This window comes from Conger conger, chromosome 12 (assembly GCF_963514075.1).
Source record: "Conger conger chromosome 12, fConCon1.1, whole genome shotgun sequence".
Lineage (NCBI taxonomy): Eukaryota > Metazoa > Chordata > Actinopteri > Anguilliformes > Congridae > Conger > Conger conger.
The window spans coordinates 2,109,649-2,125,323 of NC_083771.1; the positions used below are offsets into that span (position 1 = coordinate 2,109,649).

Consider the following 15,675-nt stretch of genomic DNA (forward strand, 5'->3'; position numbering starts at 1 on the left):
AAAAGGGGGAAGAACAGGGCAACCCACCCACCTAGTAAAGGACAACAAAACACAACCTTTTTTTGCACAAAACTTGGAGAGGCGCACCGTTCCCGAACGCACTGCAATAACGGGTCGATGCTTGAAGCGGACGGAGCAAGCTCCTTCTCCGACTCCCTGTGCCAAAAATCCGTTTAATATATAGTCCCCTGATAGGGGACGTATCAGATATTAAACTGATAAGAACAGATACTACACTTGATCTTAGCCAAAAGGCCGAGAAGCGATAACCGCAAACTGGCCCCTGCCGACGGCGCCCTCCCGGTGGCCCCGGACCGCGCTCGGGGGAAGACGCCACCTGGCCCAGGAGCCGGCCCCCCTCCCCGCCTTCCCAAGAACCCTGCGCACGCACTGACTGGCCGGTCGGCGAGCTACCGTAACGACCGGACTCAGCTGGCTCCTCCCACCAAGATCCACTGTCCTCCACTGGCAGGCACAGCCGCCAAAAACACTCAACACATACCGAGTACGCTGTGACGTACTTACTACCGAGTTACTTACCGAATAGCTGCTCTCTAGGCAGCGACCAAAGCTATTTAGCGAGCGGGGCATCGATCGCACGCGGCAAGCAGGCGATAAGCCAGAAACGAGCAAGTCGGCGACTCGCAAGCAACCCGCATACCTGTCGCACATTGCCGTCTGTCCTTAAACCGTTCGAAGTTGCCCCGTCCTGTGGACGGAGCATCCAAAAATAGCACAAACTCAGGTGCGTTCCTCTCCACGGAAATCTTTAGTAAAAGGCGAAAGATTTGTGCGTGCTGAAGAGAAACCCGAGCGAAATGTGACCTTTCAGCGCACCAGGCGCCTCCGGCCCCCTTCCCAGCCACTCCCACTGACCCGGGGTTGCCACTGCCGCCAGCCGGCCGGACAGACAATCCGAGAGGGAAGGTGGGAAAAGCGAGACAGCGCAATGACAACAAACAGTTACGTCCCGCACAGAAAACTACATCATTTTGCTAAAAAACAGAGGCAAGCACACTTACAACAAGGGCACATATTCACCCTATTTACAACACAATTTACATACATACAAAAAAAAACAAACAAACAAACAAACAAACAAAAAGGGGGAAGAACAGGGCAACCCACCCACCTAGTAAAGGACAACAAAACACAACCTTTTTTTGCACAAAACTTGGAGAGGCGCACCGTTCCCGAACGCACTGCAATAACGGGTCGATGCTTGAAGCGGACGGAGCAAGCTCCTTCTCCGACTCCCTGTGCCAAAAATCCGTTTAATATATAGTCCCCTGATAGGGGACGTATCAGATATTAAACTGATAAGAACAGATACTACACTTGATCTTAGCCAAAAGGCCGAGAAGCGATAACCGCAAACTGGCCCCTGCCGACGGCGCCCTCCCGGTGGCCCCGGACCGCGCTCGGGGGAAGACGCCACCTGGCCCAGGAGCCGGCCCCCCTCCCCGCCTTCCCAAGAACCCTGCGCACGCACTGACTGGCCGGTCGGCGAGCTACCGTAACGACCGGACTCAGCTGGCTCCTCCCACCAAGATCCACTGTCCTCCACTGGCAGGCACAGCCGCCAAAAACACTCAACACATACCGAGTACGCTGTGACGTACTTACTACCGAGTTACTTACCGAATAGCTGCTCTCTAGGCAGCGACCAAAGCTATTTAGCGAGCGGGGCATCGATCGCACGCGGCAAGCAGGCGATAAGCCAGAAACGAGCAAGTCGGCGACTCGCAAGCAACCCGCATACCTGTCGCACATTGCCGTCTGTCCTTAAACCGTTCGAAGTTGCCCCGTCCTGTGGACGGAGCATCCAAAAATAGCACAAACTCAGGTGCGTTCCTCTCCACGGAAATCTTTAGTAAAAGGCGAAAGATTTGTGCGTGCTGAAGAGAAACCCGAGCGAAATGTGACCTTTCAGCGCACCAGGCGCCTCCGGCCCCCTTCCCAGCCACTCCCACTGACCCGGGGTTGCCACTGCCGCCAGCCGGCCGGACAGACAATCCGAGAGGGAAGGTGGGAAAAGCGAGACAGCGCAATGACAACAAACAGTTACGTCCCGCACAGAAAACTACATCATTTTGCTAAAAAACAGAGGCAAGCACACTTACAACAAGGGCACATATTCACCCTATTTACAACACAATTTACATACATACAAAAAAAAACAAACAAACAAACAAACAAACAAAAAGGGGGAAGAACAGGGCAACCCACCCACCTAGTAAAGGACAACAAAACACAACCTTTTTTTGCACAAAACTTGGAGAGGCGCACCGTTCCCGAACGCACTGCAATAACGGGTCGATGCTTGAAGCGGACGGAGCAAGCTCCTTCTCCGACTCCCTGTGCCAAAAATCCGTTTAATATATAGTCCCCTGATAGGGGACGTATCAGATATTAAACTGATAAGAACAGATACTACACTTGATCTTAGCCAAAAGGCCGAGAAGCGATAACCGCAAACTGGCCCCTGCCGACGGCGCCCTCCCGGTGGCCCCGGACCGCGCTCGGGGGAAGACGCCACCTGGCCCAGGAGCCGGCCCCCCTCCCCGCCTTCCCAAGAACCCTGCGCACGCACTGACTGGCCGGTCGGCGAGCTACCGTAACGACCGGACTCAGCTGGCTCCTCCCACCAAGATCCACTGTCCTCCACTGGCAGGCACAGCCGCCAAAAACACTCAACACATACCGAGTACGCTGTGACGTACTTACTACCGAGTTACTTACCGAATAGCTGCTCTCTAGGCAGCGACCAAAGCTATTTAGCGAGCGGGGCATCGATCGCACGCGGCAAGCAGGCGATAAGCCAGAAACGAGCAAGTCGGCGACTCGCAAGCAACCCGCATACCTGTCGCACATTGCCGTCTGTCCTTAAACCGTTCGAAGTTGCCCCGTCCTGTGGACGGAGCATCCAAAAATAGCACAAACTCAGGTGCGTTCCTCTCCACGGAAATCTTTAGTAAAAGGCGAAAGATTTGTGCGTGCTGAAGAGAAACCCGAGCGAAATGTGACCTTTCAGCGCACCAGGCGCCTCCGGCCCCCTTCCCAGCCACTCCCACTGACCCGGGGTTGCCACTGCCGCCAGCCGGCCGGACAGACAATCCGAGAGGGAAGGTGGGAAAAGCGAGACAGCGCAATGACAACAAACAGTTACGTCCCGCACAGAAAACTACATCATTTTGCTAAAAAACAGAGGCAAGCACACTTACAACAAGGGCACATATTCACCCTATTTACAACACAATTTACATACATACAAAAAAAAACAAACAAACAAACAAACAAACAAAAAGGGGGAAGAACAGGGCAACCCACCCACCTAGTAAAGGACAACAAAACACAACCTTTTTTTGCACAAAACTTGGAGAGGCGCACCGTTCCCGAACGCACTGCAATAACGGGTCGATGCTTGAAGCGGACGGAGCAAGCTCCTTCTCCGACTCCCTGTGCCAAAAATCCGTTTAATATATAGTCCCCTGATAGGGGACGTATCAGATATTAAACTGATAAGAACAGATACTACACTTGATCTTAGCCAAAAGGCCGAGAAGCGATAACCGCAAACTGGCCCCTGCCGACGGCGCCCTCCCGGTGGCCCCGGACCGCGCTCGGGGGAAGACGCCACCTGGCCCAGGAGCCGGCCCCCCTCCCCGCCTTCCCAAGAACCCTGCGCACGCACTGACTGGCCGGTCGGCGAGCTACCGTAACGACCGGACTCAGCTGGCTCCTCCCACCAAGATCCACTGTCCTCCACTGGCAGGCACAGCCGCCAAAAACACTCAACACATACCGAGTACGCTGTGACGTACTTACTACCGAGTTACTTACCGAATAGCTGCTCTCTAGGCAGCGACCAAAGCTATTTAGCGAGCGGGGCATCGATCGCACGCGGCAAGCAGGCGATAAGCCAGAAACGAGCAAGTCGGCGACTCGCAAGCAACCCGCATACCTGTCGCACATTGCCGTCTGTCCTTAAACCGTTCGAAGTTGCCCCGTCCTGTGGACGGAGCATCCAAAAATAGCACAAACTCAGGTGCGTTCCTCTCCACGGAAATCTTTAGTAAAAGGCGAAAGATTTGTGCGTGCTGAAGAGAAACCCGAGCGAAATGTGACCTTTCAGCGCACCAGGCGCCTCCGGCCCCCTTCCCAGCCACTCCCACTGACCCGGGGTTGCCACTGCCGCCAGCCGGCCGGACAGACAATCCGAGAGGGAAGGTGGGAAAAGCGAGACAGCGCAATGACAACAAACAGTTACGTCCCGCACAGAAAACTACATCATTTTGCTAAAAAACAGAGGCAAGCACACTTACAACAAGGGCACATATTCACCCTATTTACAACACAATTTACATACATACAAAAAAAAACAAACAAACAAACAAACAAACAAAAAGGGGGAAGAACAGGGCAACCCACCCACCTAGTAAAGGACAACAAAACACAACCTTTTTTTGCACAAAACTTGGAGAGGCGCACCGTTCCCGAACGCACTGCAATAACGGGTCGATGCTTGAAGCGGACGGAGCAAGCTCCTTCTCCGACTCCCTGTGCCAAAAATCCGTTTAATATATAGTCCCCTGATAGGGGACGTATCAGATATTAAACTGATAAGAACAGATTTTTTTTTGTATTTAAATTAATTTATTGGTCCACACCAACCTCATTACATTTTCATACAAACAATAAACAAACAAATTCCAAACCACATCCTCTTAACAACTGTAAACTCAAAACCCCACCCTCCCCTGAAGTCCCAAAGTCCCAACACATTCCCACTGTATCAACACATTTCAAACCAAACAAAAACAGAACCGAAACAACCATACCACCCCCCACCCCACCCCCTCCCACCCCCCACTTACCCTAATTACAAAACCCCAAACAAACAACTCCAACAACAAAAACAATACAAATACAAAAACAACAAGAAGAACCCCACCCTCCACCCTCCCCCCTCCCCACCCCACCCCACCCCACAAACCCCGAACCCAACCACCCCAATCACATACATTCTATTTACATGCTTACATATTCCCAGGACCCCCCTCCCAGAGGAAGAGCCTTTCCAGGCCTCCCCAGTACTTCCGCACCCATTCCCACCCGTGCACCACCCCATCCCCCCTTATTCTCTCCGCTACCCTCCCAGAGAACCTATGGAAGAGCTGGCTGGGAGTCAGGACCCTCAGCCTCATCCCCACTGCTGCCATCCTGTCCTCCCACAGCACCCACTTGCCATACCCTACCACCTCCCACACTACACCCTCAGCCACGGCTCCCACTGCCGCCAGCCCCCGCCTGTACAGGACTCTCTCTCTGCTCAGGGTGAAGGCAGGCCCTATCCCACTGAGGAGGCCCTGCACCAACCCCCAGTACACCCTTGCAAACTGGCACTCCCATAGGGCGTGCGCCACCGACTCCACCAGCCCACAGCCCCTTGGACAGAGTGGGCTGGCACTGCACCCATGGCGATGCAGCACCTCCCGCACCGACAGCCTGCCCATCGCGCACAGCCAGTGGAGGTCCCGCACCACCCCTGGTGCCCTCCCCCCGCTCACCTTGCCCCACTCGAGGTTCAGCGGCACCCCTTCAGGACCTGCCACCTGCCTGCCCGCAATGCTGTTGTACAGCAGCCTGTGCTGGAGAAGGCTCTCCCTCTCCACTGGAGCCGGGCACTGCCCAAGGAAGCGCAGCACTGCCTGATAGGCCGGGGACTGCTGTTCTGCCCGTGGAGCCACGTGGGTCAGCGGCACCCAGTGCCTCAGTGCGGTCGCCAGGTGGAGACGGGCGAAGTGGTAGCACTTGTGGGGGACCCTTCCCAGGACCATCCTACACGCGAAAGATGTAAAAATCGCGTCAAGTTTCAGGGGGATTCTCGGCACGCCGCGACCCCCCTTGTCCACCGGCATGTACATGAGGTCGCGACGCACATATTCGTACCTCCCTCCCCACAGAAACTTGAACATGGCCCTGGTCAGGGCCACCTTGATCGTTGCAGGAACTGGGAAGACGTAGGCCAAGTGTAGGAGTAGTGGGAGCAGGACAGCCCTCACCACTACCACCCTCCCAGTCAGTGACAGCCGCCTGCGTGCCCACACCCCCAGCCGTGATCTCACCAGCGCCATACGTTCTTCCCAGTTCCGCTCACCACTGCCCTGGGGAAAGAAGCGCACCCCCAACACCTTCAGTCCCCCCTGGCACCGCTCCCAGCCACCGTAGTCCCTCACCTCCTCTCTCCACCGGCCACACAGCAGGACTGAGGACTTGGACAGGTTCACCCTGGAGCCCGTCCCTGCCGCAAACCTGTCCACCAGGACTCTCACCCTTGCCAGGGACCGAGTCGACGACACAAAAATTGTCGTGTCGTCCGCGTACTGCTGGATTTTCAACTCGGCCCCTGCAGCCCCTGGGATCCTCACCCCGTCCACCCCTGGGTCCCGGCGCACCAGCTCCGCAAAGGGCTCCATGAACAGGACGTAGAGCAGCGGGGAGATTGGGCACCCCTGCCGCACCCCCCCCGCTTGCTCCACAGCCCCGCTCAGAAACCCATTCACTCTTACGCAGCTGTACACTCCCCTGTACAGCATACGCAGCCAAGACAGAAACCGAGGGCCCAAACCCATCCGCTGCAGGACCCGGAACAGGAAGGCGTGCTGCACCCGATCGAAGGCCTTCTCCTGGTCGATGCTGACCACCGCCAGAGGAAGGCCCCGATCGCGCACCCAGTCAATTGTGTCCCGCAGCAGAACCAGGTTCCAGCTGCAGGACCGCCCAGGTACCCCACAAGTTTGGTCAGGGCTGACCAGGACGTCCATCACCTGCTTCAGGCGGACCGCAGCTGCTTTGGCCAGCAGCTTATAGTCCGCCGTCAGCAGGGTGATTGGACGCCAGTTCTTAAGGTCAGCCCTGTCCCCTCCCTTGTGGAGCAGCGTCACCACTCCCTTTCTCATGGAGGCCGACAGCGCTCCCCCCTCCAGAAGCGCCTGAAAGACCTCCATGAGATCCGGACCAATGATGTCCCAAAACTCCCTGTAGAAGTCCCACGGGAGTCCGTCATGCCCCGGGGCCCTCCCTTCCCTCATGGAGCGGAGCGCCCCTGTCAGCTCCTCCAGACTGAGCTCCGCCTCCAGTGCCTGCCCTTCCTCCCGCCCCAACCGGGGCACCACACACCCCAGCAGTGCCTCCTGCTCCTCCGGGTCGCACTCTCTCCTGCTGAAAAGGTCTCGGAAGAAGCCCTCCGCGATCCCCAGCATCTCCGGGACCCCCGTTTCCAGCCCCGCTTCCCCTTTCAACCCAGAGATCACGGCGGCCTTCCTCCGAGCCTCAGCAGCCTGAAAAAAAAAAGCAGTGGGCTTCTCCCCCTCCTCCATCTCCCTCAGCCGGCCCTGGAAGGCCAAGGCCTTAGCCCTCCCCTCCAGGAGGCTTCTCACCCTCTCCTTCGCCCCCTCATAGGCCTCCCACCTCACTGCCCTCCCCCTGTTGAGCTGGGTGTGCATATACGCCAAGGCGTCTAGCCACTTCTTCACCTCCGTCCGCTCCCTCCGCCGCTGCGCCATGCTGTACCTTTGGCAAAAAAGGCCGAAACGCACTTTTGCCGCCTCCCACCAGTCTACCACTGTGGAGTAGAACCCCCGCAGTGCCCTCACGGCCTTATAAAAGCCTCGAAAGGCCTCCTGGAACGCCCTGGATTTCATTAGGGAGGTATTCAATTTCCAGTAGCCTGGCCCCCATTGCGTGTTGGGAATGGGGACCGCCACCTGCAGCATGTCATGGTCAGATGCCCATGAAGGCTGCAGCGTGGCGGTCACCCCCACCCACTCCTTCGGCACAAAAATGTAGTCCAGGCGGCTCGCAGCTCCCCTGGAATTCCGCCAGGTAAAGCCTGGAGCCGCCGGATGTGCCGCCCGGAAGGAGTCGACCAGGCCGTAATCCCTGACCAACTCCGCCAGCGCTCTTGCCGAATAATCCCCCCCCCCAGCAGCGCTAGCCCCACCCCCATCCAGCGACACATTAAAGTCCCCCCCCAGGATTATCCGCCTGGAGGTGGACAGACTGGGCACCAGCTCCCTAAAAACCTCCAGCCTCCGCCCACTCCGAGTTGGCCCGTACACATTAAAAATTCTTATTTTAAAAGGACCCTGATTAACGTCTGCGTACATCGCCCGCCCCGCCACAATGTCCACAGACTCCTGGATTTCCATATCAGCGCCCTTCACCAAAATCCCCAGCCCATCGGCATGAACGCTGCCCACCGACCACGCCGATGGGCCCCACGTCCACTCCTCTGAGAAACCCAGTACATCCCCCATGTCCCGAAGGTGCACCTCCTGTAACAAAAAAACCTTCCCTCTTGTCGCCGCTAAAGAGGCAAAAAGTGCCTGCCTCTTCCCCGAGTTTCTCAAACCCCGCACATTCAAAGTGATTACATTTACCACCATTTTTTTAACAAAAAAATTTTTTACTGACCTTCAATCCCCTTCCTTCTCAGAGGAGTCCCCCCCTCCCTCGAGTCCTTTCTCCATCCCCATCACCCCTGTGATCCCCGCCACATCCCAGCCTGCAAACTGGGAAGCCGGGCTGACTGCCGGTCCCGCTGAGGCCGCAGAGGCTCCGGATGCCTCCTCCAGGTCCACCTCAATGTCCACCTCCTGGGCCTCCCCCTCCGCCGAGTCTGAAAGGGCCAGGAACCTGTTCTGCAGAGGGATGCCCGGTCCTGCCTTTGCTTCTCTCCCGTTCGTGTCCCCCGAGCGAACCCGCTTCCGTGCTGCCACCTGCGCCCACTCCGGCACCTCTCCCTCTGGAGGAGGGCTGTCCCCCCACGCCAACGGGGTCTGCAGGTCCGCAGTGGTGCACATAGCCGCTCCCTCCGCCTCCGGGGACAAAACCTCCTCCACAGGAGGCACCGACAAAGGGGAAAATAGCTCCGGCGAACCCTCTCTTGGGACTCCGGACTCCTCCGCCCAGACCCTCGCCTTCATCACCACTGCCCCAAGCCCCAAACCCAGGCCAGGACGCGAGGAAGGCCCGAAGATCTGCCCCGGTGAGTAGGCCCGGACCGGACCGGAATCCGGACCCAGACCGGAACCCGGAACCGGACCAGAACCCGGAGCCGGACCGGAACCCGAACCGGAATCCGGAGCCGGACCGGAACCCGAACCGGAATCCGAAGCCGGACCGGACCCCAGAGCCGGACCCGGGCCGGAACCCGGAGCCCGCACGGAATCCGGAGCCGGACCGGAACCCGGAGCCGGACCGGAACCCAAAGCCAGACCCGGACCGGAAACCGGAGCCCGACCGGAAGCCGGACCCGACCCAGACCAAGCCTCCATGGTCTCACTGGACCCCCTTGCCTCTTGCTCTGTACTCCCCTCCGCGCCCCTCCGTGGCTCCTCCAAAGCTGAGGTCTCGCTCCTGTGCCCAGGATGCAGGGATGGTTCCGGAACCGGAGCCAGCCCACCAGGCCCCACCCCTTCCTGATCCGGCCTAGTGGCCAAGGCCGCCGCAGAGCCTGGGCTAGTAGTGCTGGAAGGCCCAGCCCCGTGCTCCGAAGCCTGCCCTCCCTCCGTAGCCGACTCCCCTGCTTCTCGCCCGGCCTTCCTGGTGCTAGGCCGTGCTTGACCTCCAGGAGGCCCAGAGTAGGCCCCAAACTCACCCTGCACCAGGGCCGCAAACGACCTCACCCTTTCTGGGCAGGCCCGGAAAAGGTGCTCCACACTCCCGCAAAGACTGCACATTTTCGGGGCCACACAGTCTCTTGTAGCATGCTCCGCCGATGCACAATGCCTACATCGGTCAGTGGAGCACACCGCCTTAACATGCCCATACAATCCACACCTACGACAGTACAAAGGTTGCCCTGGGTATACCAGGTAGCCCCTGTCCGGGCCTATGGAGAAGGCCCCAGGAGGATGTGCTACCCCCCCCACCCCTGAAGGATCCTGCTTAAAACGGACATTAAAACGTCTTTTCCCGTTCCAAAAACCAAATCTGTCTTTCAATTTCACCCCCTCCCTCACATCTGAACAGTACCTGAGCAGGAAGGCCAGGATGTCCTCCTCCCGAACAAAGGGGTTGTAGAGGTGGATCATCAGGGGTCGCAGGGCCTTGTTATATAGCAAATGGACGGTAATCCCTTGCAGTGCCGGGTCCTCTTTGTGTTCCACAAATTTCTGGTGCAGGTTGTAGCAGGCGGCTTCTGACACAAATGTTAAATCAAAAAACCCTCGTGGGGAAAAATCCTGGAGGCAAAAAACCGTCTCGCTGTCAACCCTTAGTAACTCCTTCAAGATGTTCTTCACAAAAAAATCCAAAGTGAAACCTTTCCTCCTCTCTCCGTCCTCCATCTCCACCCGAACCGTGTTCCTCAGCCGCACCCTGTGGGTCGGCACGTCACCTTCCGGCGTTCCCATCCTCTTCCCGTCTTTATCTTTGCCAAAAGGCCGAGAAGCGATAACCGCAAACTGGCCCCTGCCGACGGCGCCCTCCCGGTGGCCCCGGACCGCGCTCGGGGGAAGACGCCACCTGGCCCAGGAGCCGGCCCCCCTCCCCGCCTTCCCAAGAACCCTGCGCACGCACTGACTGGCCGGTCGGCGAGCTACCGTAACGACCGGACTCAGCTGGCTCCTCCCACCAAGATCCACTGTCCTCCACTGGCAGGCACAGCCGCCAAAAACACTCAACACATACCGAGTACGCTGTGACGTACTTACTACCGAGTTACTTACCGAATAGCTGCTCTCTAGGCAGCGACCAAAGCTATTTAGCGAGCGGGGCATCGATCGCACGCGGCAAGCAGGCGATAAGCCAGAAACGAGCAAGTCGGCGACTCGCAAGCAACCCGCATACCTGTCGCACATTGCCGTCTGTCCTTAAACCGTTCGAAGTTGCCCCGTCCTGTGGATGGAGCATCCAAAAATAGCACAAACTCAGGTGCGTTCCTCTCCACGGAAATCTTTAGTAAAAGGCGAAAGATTTGTGCGTGCTGAAGAGAAACCCGAGCGAAATGTGACCTTTCAGCGCACCAGGCGCCTCCGGCCCCCTTCCCAGCCACTCCCACTGACCCGGGGTTGCCACTGCCGCCAGCCGGCCGGACAGACAATCCGAGAGGGAAGGTGGGAAAAGCGAGACAGCGCAATGACAACAAACAGTTACGTCCCGCACAGAAAACTACATCATTTTGCTAAAAAACAGAGGCAAGCACACTTACAACAAGGGCACATATTCACCCTATTTACAACACAATTTACATACATACAAAAAAAAACAAACAAACAAACAAACAAACAAAAAGGGGGAAGAACAGGGCAACCCACCCACCTAGTAAAGGACAACAAAACACAACCTTTTTTTGCACAAAACTTGGAGAGGCGCACCGTTCCCGAACGCACTGCAATAACGGGTCGATGCTTGAAGCGGACGGAGCAAGCTCCTTCTCCGACTCCCTGTGCCAAAAATCCGTTTAATATATAGTCCCCTGATAGGGGACGTATCAGATATTAAACTGATAAGAACAGATTTTTTTTTATATTTAAATTATTTTATTGGTCCGCACCAAACTCATTTCATTTACATACAAACAATAAACAAACAAAATCCAAACCACCTCCTCTTAACAAATGTACACTCAAAGCCCCACCCTCCCCTGAAGTCCCAAAGTCCCAACACATTCCCACTGTACTAACACATTTCAAACCAAACAAAAACAGAACAAAAACAACCATACAACACAAAAGCAGCACCAACAACCAAAAACTTTCAAAAAACATTTTATCCCTCCACTCCGACATCGCCTTACCTTACAAACACTAAACACCAAAAACCAAAACACATCCTCTTGACAAATGTAAACTCAAAACCCCTCCCTCCCCTGAAGTCCCAAAGTCCCAACACATTCCCACTGTACCAACACATTTCAAACCAAACAAACCCAGAACAGAAACACCCATACAACACAAAAGCAGCATCCACAAACAAAACTTTCAAAAAACATTTTATCCCTCCACTCCGCCATCGCCTTACCTTGCACAACACTGAACGCCAAAAACCAAAACACATCCTCTTGACAAAAGTAAACTCAAAACCCCTCCCTCCCCTGAAGTCCCAAAGTCCCAACACATTCCCACTGTACCAACACATTTCAAACCAAACAAAACCAGAACAGAAAACGCCATACAAAAACAAAGGCAGCACAAACAAACCCACAAACAAAAACCTTCCAAAACCTTATATCCCCCCTTCCATCTCTCCCACCCTCCCACACTCCAAAAAAGAAACCCCTTCTTCCCTTCCAGAGAGAAAAACAAAAACAAACACAAAAGCCCCCACCCCGCCGTCACAGGCCAAAACCCCCCCGCCTCCCTCCCCCTTCCTCCTCACAATCCAGGAACGGTACCTCATTCGGGGGCCTCTGCTGGACCGGCCCCTCATCGTACCCACACTCGGACAGGGGGGAAGCCATGTCCCACACCAGGCTCTCACCGCTCGACACATCAGTGGAGTCCTCCGAGTCCAGGTGTAATCCCCCCCTGACCACGCCGAGCCTAACCTTCTTCTTCTTCTTCTTCTTCTTCTCCTTCTCCCCCGGGGATCCGCTCTCCCCGCTTGTGCTCTCCACCGCCAGCTCCTCAATGGCTTCCGCCCAAGTGGGGGTGCGGCTGCGCTTCACCCCCCCCTCCAGGCCTCCTTCCTCTGCCCCAGCTGCCCCTGCGCACACTGCCCCAAAGGCTCTCTCTGGGGGTGCCTTCCCCGCTGCCTCCACTTGGCCCACCACCTCTGCTCCACCCAGGGCCGGCACTGCTCTGCCTGCCTTCCCCTCTCCCCTCCTGGCCCGAGGACGTGGGGTGGGGGGCACTTCTCCCGATGCCGGCGCTGAGGAAGCTGAAGCCTCCAGCTCCGACTCCTCCACCACCTCCTCAACCGCCTTCTCCGCCACCGGAGCTACCTCCGCCGCTGGCTTGCTTCCCCGTCTCGGCACTCCCTCCTCCACTCCTCCAGGGGGCGCTGCCTCAGCAGGAGCAGCACTGCCCTGCTCACGTCCCTGCTCCTCTGCCTGGCTCTGCTGCCCCTCCCCCTGCGCTTCCTCCTCCCCACCACCAGGGGGAGCCGGCTGTCCTCCTGCTGCCTCGGCGTAGGTGTGCCTCCGGGCCGGGCAGTCCCGGATCAGGTGTTCCCCACTCCCGCACAGGTGGCACTTCCTTCCTGCCGGGCACTCGCGTGCCGCATGGCCTTCCTCCCCACATGCCAACCACACAAACGAACTACAGTCTTTCGCCATGTGCCCGTACTTGAGGCACCTCCTGCAGTATGTAGGTAGGCCGGAATAGGTTAGGAAACCTTTATCCGGCCCGATGGAAAATACTGCAGGCAGATGCCTCACACCGCCCACCGCTTTCTCTTCTGGCCTGAGCCTCACCAGGACCTGCCTCTTCCCGTTCCACACACCAAACCGATTCCGCATCCTCACCTCCGGCCTCAACACGGTGCAATATCTTCCCAAAAACACCTCCACCTCCCTCGCCGTCACAAACGGGTTGTACGTCAGCAGGGTAACCAGCTTCACATCTCTTGAAAACAGCGGCTCCATATTAATTCCCTTTAAAACCTCTGCCTCCTTCCGTTCTTTGTAGGCCTCAAAAACCTCCAAACACAGGCCCTCACTCTCCAAAGTTACATCAAACAGACCTCTGCTCGGGTAATCCTGCACACAGTACATCTGCTCCACTCCAACCTCAAAAAAATCTTTAAAGAGCCTTACTACAACATACTGCAAGTCCACCTTCCGTCTCTCCTCCGTCGTAACCTGCAGCCGAATTGTATTCCTCCTCCTCAGTGTTCCTCCTGGCATCTCCGGTCCTGGAGCATCCATGGTCCCGCACGAAAAAAGCCTCTGGATCGCGACCCTCGTTTCCGTCTGATAAGAACAGATACTACACTTGATCTTAGCCAAAAGGCCGAGAAGCGATAACCGCAAACTGGCCCCTGCCGACGGCGCCCTCCCGGTGGCCCCGGACCGCGCTCGGGGGAAGACGCCACCTGGCCCAGGAGCCGGCCCCCCTCCCCGCCTTCCCAAGAACCCTGCGCACGCACTGACTGGCCGGTCGGCGAGCTACCGTAACGACCGGACTCAGCTGGCTCCTCCCACCAAGATCCACTGTCCTCCACTGGCAGGCACAGCCGCCAAAAACACTCAACACATACCGAGTACGCTGTGACGTACTTACTACCGAGTTACTTACCGAATAGCTGCTCTCTAGGCAGCGACCAAAGCTATTTAGCGAGCGGGGCATCGATCGCACGCGGCAAGCAGGCGATAAGCCAGAAACGAGCAAGTCGGCGACTCGCAAGCAACCCGCATACCTGTCGCACATTGCCGTCTGTCCTTAAACCGTTCGAAGTTGCCCCGTCCTGTGGACGGAGCATCCAAAAATAGCACAAACTCAGGTGCGTTCCTCTCCACGGAAATCTTTAGTAAAAGGCGAAAGATTTGTGCGTGCTGAAGAGAAACCCGAGCGAAATGTGACCTTTCAGCGCACCAGGCGCCTCCGGCCCCCTTCCCAGCCACTCCCACTGACCCGGGGTTGCCACTGCCGCCAGCCGGCCGGACAGACAATCCGAGAGGGAAGGTGGGAAAAGCGAGACAGCGCAATGACAACAAACAGTTACGTCCCGCACAGAAAACTACATCATTTTGCTAAAAAACAGAGGCAAGCACACTTACAACAAGGGCACATATTCACCCTATTTACAACACAATTTACATACATACAAAAAAAAACAAACAAACAAACAAACAAACAAAAAGGGGGAAGAACAGGGCAACCCACCCACCTAGTAAAGGACAACAAAACACAACCTTTTTTTGCACAAAACTTGGAGAGGCGCACCGTTCCCGAACGCACTGCAATAACGGGTCGATGCTTGAAGCGGACGGAGCAAGCTCCTTCTCCGACTCCCTGTGCCAAAAATCCGTTTAATATATAGTCCCCTGATAGGGGACGTATCAGATATTAAACTGATAAGAACAGATACTACACTTGATCTTAGCCAAAAGGCCGAGAAGCGATAACCGCAAACTGGCCCCTGCCGACGGCGCCCTCCCGGTGGCCCCGGACCGCGCTCGGGGGAAGACGCCACCTGGCCCAGGAGCCGGCCCCCCTCCCCGCCTTCCCAAGAACCCTGCGCACGCACTGACTGGCCGGTCGGCGAGCTACCGTAACGACCGGACTCAGCTGGCTCCTCCCACCAAGATCCACTGTCCTCCACTGGCAGGCACAGCCGCCAAAAACACTCAACACATACCGAGTACGCTGTGACGTACTTACTACCGAGTTACTTACCGAATAGCTGCTCTCTAGGCAGCGACCAAAGCTATTTAGCGAGCGGGGCATCGATCGCACGCGGCAAGCAGGCGATAAGCCAGAAACGAGCAAGTCGGCGACTCGCAAGCAACCCGCATACCTGTCGCACATTGCCGTCTGTCCTTAAACCGTTCGAAGTTGCCCCGTCCTGTGGACGGAGCATCCAAAAATAGCACAAACTCAGGTGCGTTCCTCTCCACGGAAATCTTTAGTAAAAGGCGAAAGATTTGTGCGTGCTGAAGAGAAACCCGAGCGAAATGTGACCTTTCAGCGCACCAGGCGCCTCCGGCCCCCTTCCCAGCCACTC

The 15,675-nt window shown here is 56.7% G+C and overlaps 12 non-coding genes and 3 pseudogenes across 12 annotated transcripts; all 15 read right to left on the bottom strand.

Annotated features, from left to right (window-relative positions):
• Positions 1 to 76: 76 nt before the first annotated feature.
• LOC133106129 (U2 spliceosomal RNA) lies at positions 77 to 267 on the bottom strand. Its single transcript, XR_009704301.1, has one exon. It is a non-coding gene; the product is annotated as a U2 spliceosomal RNA (small nuclear RNA).
• A 433-nt stretch (positions 268 to 700) lies between these two features.
• On the bottom strand, positions 701 to 817 carry LOC133105829 (U5 spliceosomal RNA). Its single transcript, XR_009704019.1, has one exon. It is a non-coding gene; the product is annotated as a U5 spliceosomal RNA (small nuclear RNA).
• A 360-nt stretch (positions 818 to 1,177) lies between these two features.
• LOC133106141 (U2 spliceosomal RNA) lies at positions 1,178 to 1,368 on the bottom strand. The gene has a single exon (XR_009704312.1). It is a non-coding gene; the product is annotated as a U2 spliceosomal RNA (small nuclear RNA).
• Positions 1,369 to 1,801: 433 nt separating this feature from the next.
• LOC133105830 (U5 spliceosomal RNA) lies at positions 1,802 to 1,918 on the bottom strand. The gene has a single exon (XR_009704020.1). It is a non-coding gene; the product is annotated as a U5 spliceosomal RNA (small nuclear RNA).
• A 360-nt stretch (positions 1,919 to 2,278) lies between these two features.
• LOC133106148 (U2 spliceosomal RNA) lies at positions 2,279 to 2,469 on the bottom strand. Its single transcript, XR_009704319.1, has one exon. It is a non-coding gene; the product is annotated as a U2 spliceosomal RNA (small nuclear RNA).
• Positions 2,470 to 2,902: 433 nt separating this feature from the next.
• Positions 2,903 to 3,019, bottom strand: LOC133105831 (U5 spliceosomal RNA). The gene has a single exon (XR_009704021.1). It is a non-coding gene; the product is annotated as a U5 spliceosomal RNA (small nuclear RNA).
• A 360-nt stretch (positions 3,020 to 3,379) lies between these two features.
• LOC133106149 (U2 spliceosomal RNA) lies at positions 3,380 to 3,570 on the bottom strand. The gene has a single exon (XR_009704320.1). It is a non-coding gene; the product is annotated as a U2 spliceosomal RNA (small nuclear RNA).
• A 433-nt stretch (positions 3,571 to 4,003) lies between these two features.
• LOC133105833 (U5 spliceosomal RNA) lies at positions 4,004 to 4,120 on the bottom strand. The gene has a single exon (XR_009704022.1). It is a non-coding gene; the product is annotated as a U5 spliceosomal RNA (small nuclear RNA).
• Positions 4,121 to 4,480: 360 nt separating this feature from the next.
• Positions 4,481 to 4,660, bottom strand: LOC133106431 (U2 spliceosomal RNA; annotated as a pseudogene).
• A 6,236-nt stretch (positions 4,661 to 10,896) lies between these two features.
• On the bottom strand, positions 10,897 to 11,013 carry LOC133106104 (U5 spliceosomal RNA). The gene has a single exon (XR_009704282.1). It is a non-coding gene; the product is annotated as a U5 spliceosomal RNA (small nuclear RNA).
• A 360-nt stretch (positions 11,014 to 11,373) lies between these two features.
• LOC133106379 (U2 spliceosomal RNA) lies at positions 11,374 to 11,548 on the bottom strand (annotated as a pseudogene).
• A 2,317-nt stretch (positions 11,549 to 13,865) lies between these two features.
• LOC133106582 (U2 spliceosomal RNA) lies at positions 13,866 to 13,973 on the bottom strand (annotated as a pseudogene).
• A 433-nt stretch (positions 13,974 to 14,406) lies between these two features.
• Positions 14,407 to 14,523, bottom strand: LOC133105834 (U5 spliceosomal RNA). The gene has a single exon (XR_009704023.1). It is a non-coding gene; the product is annotated as a U5 spliceosomal RNA (small nuclear RNA).
• Positions 14,524 to 14,883: 360 nt separating this feature from the next.
• Positions 14,884 to 15,074, bottom strand: LOC133106150 (U2 spliceosomal RNA). The gene has a single exon (XR_009704321.1). It is a non-coding gene; the product is annotated as a U2 spliceosomal RNA (small nuclear RNA).
• Positions 15,075 to 15,507: 433 nt separating this feature from the next.
• Positions 15,508 to 15,624, bottom strand: LOC133105835 (U5 spliceosomal RNA). The gene has a single exon (XR_009704024.1). It is a non-coding gene; the product is annotated as a U5 spliceosomal RNA (small nuclear RNA).
• Positions 15,625 to 15,675: the final 51 nt, after the last annotated feature.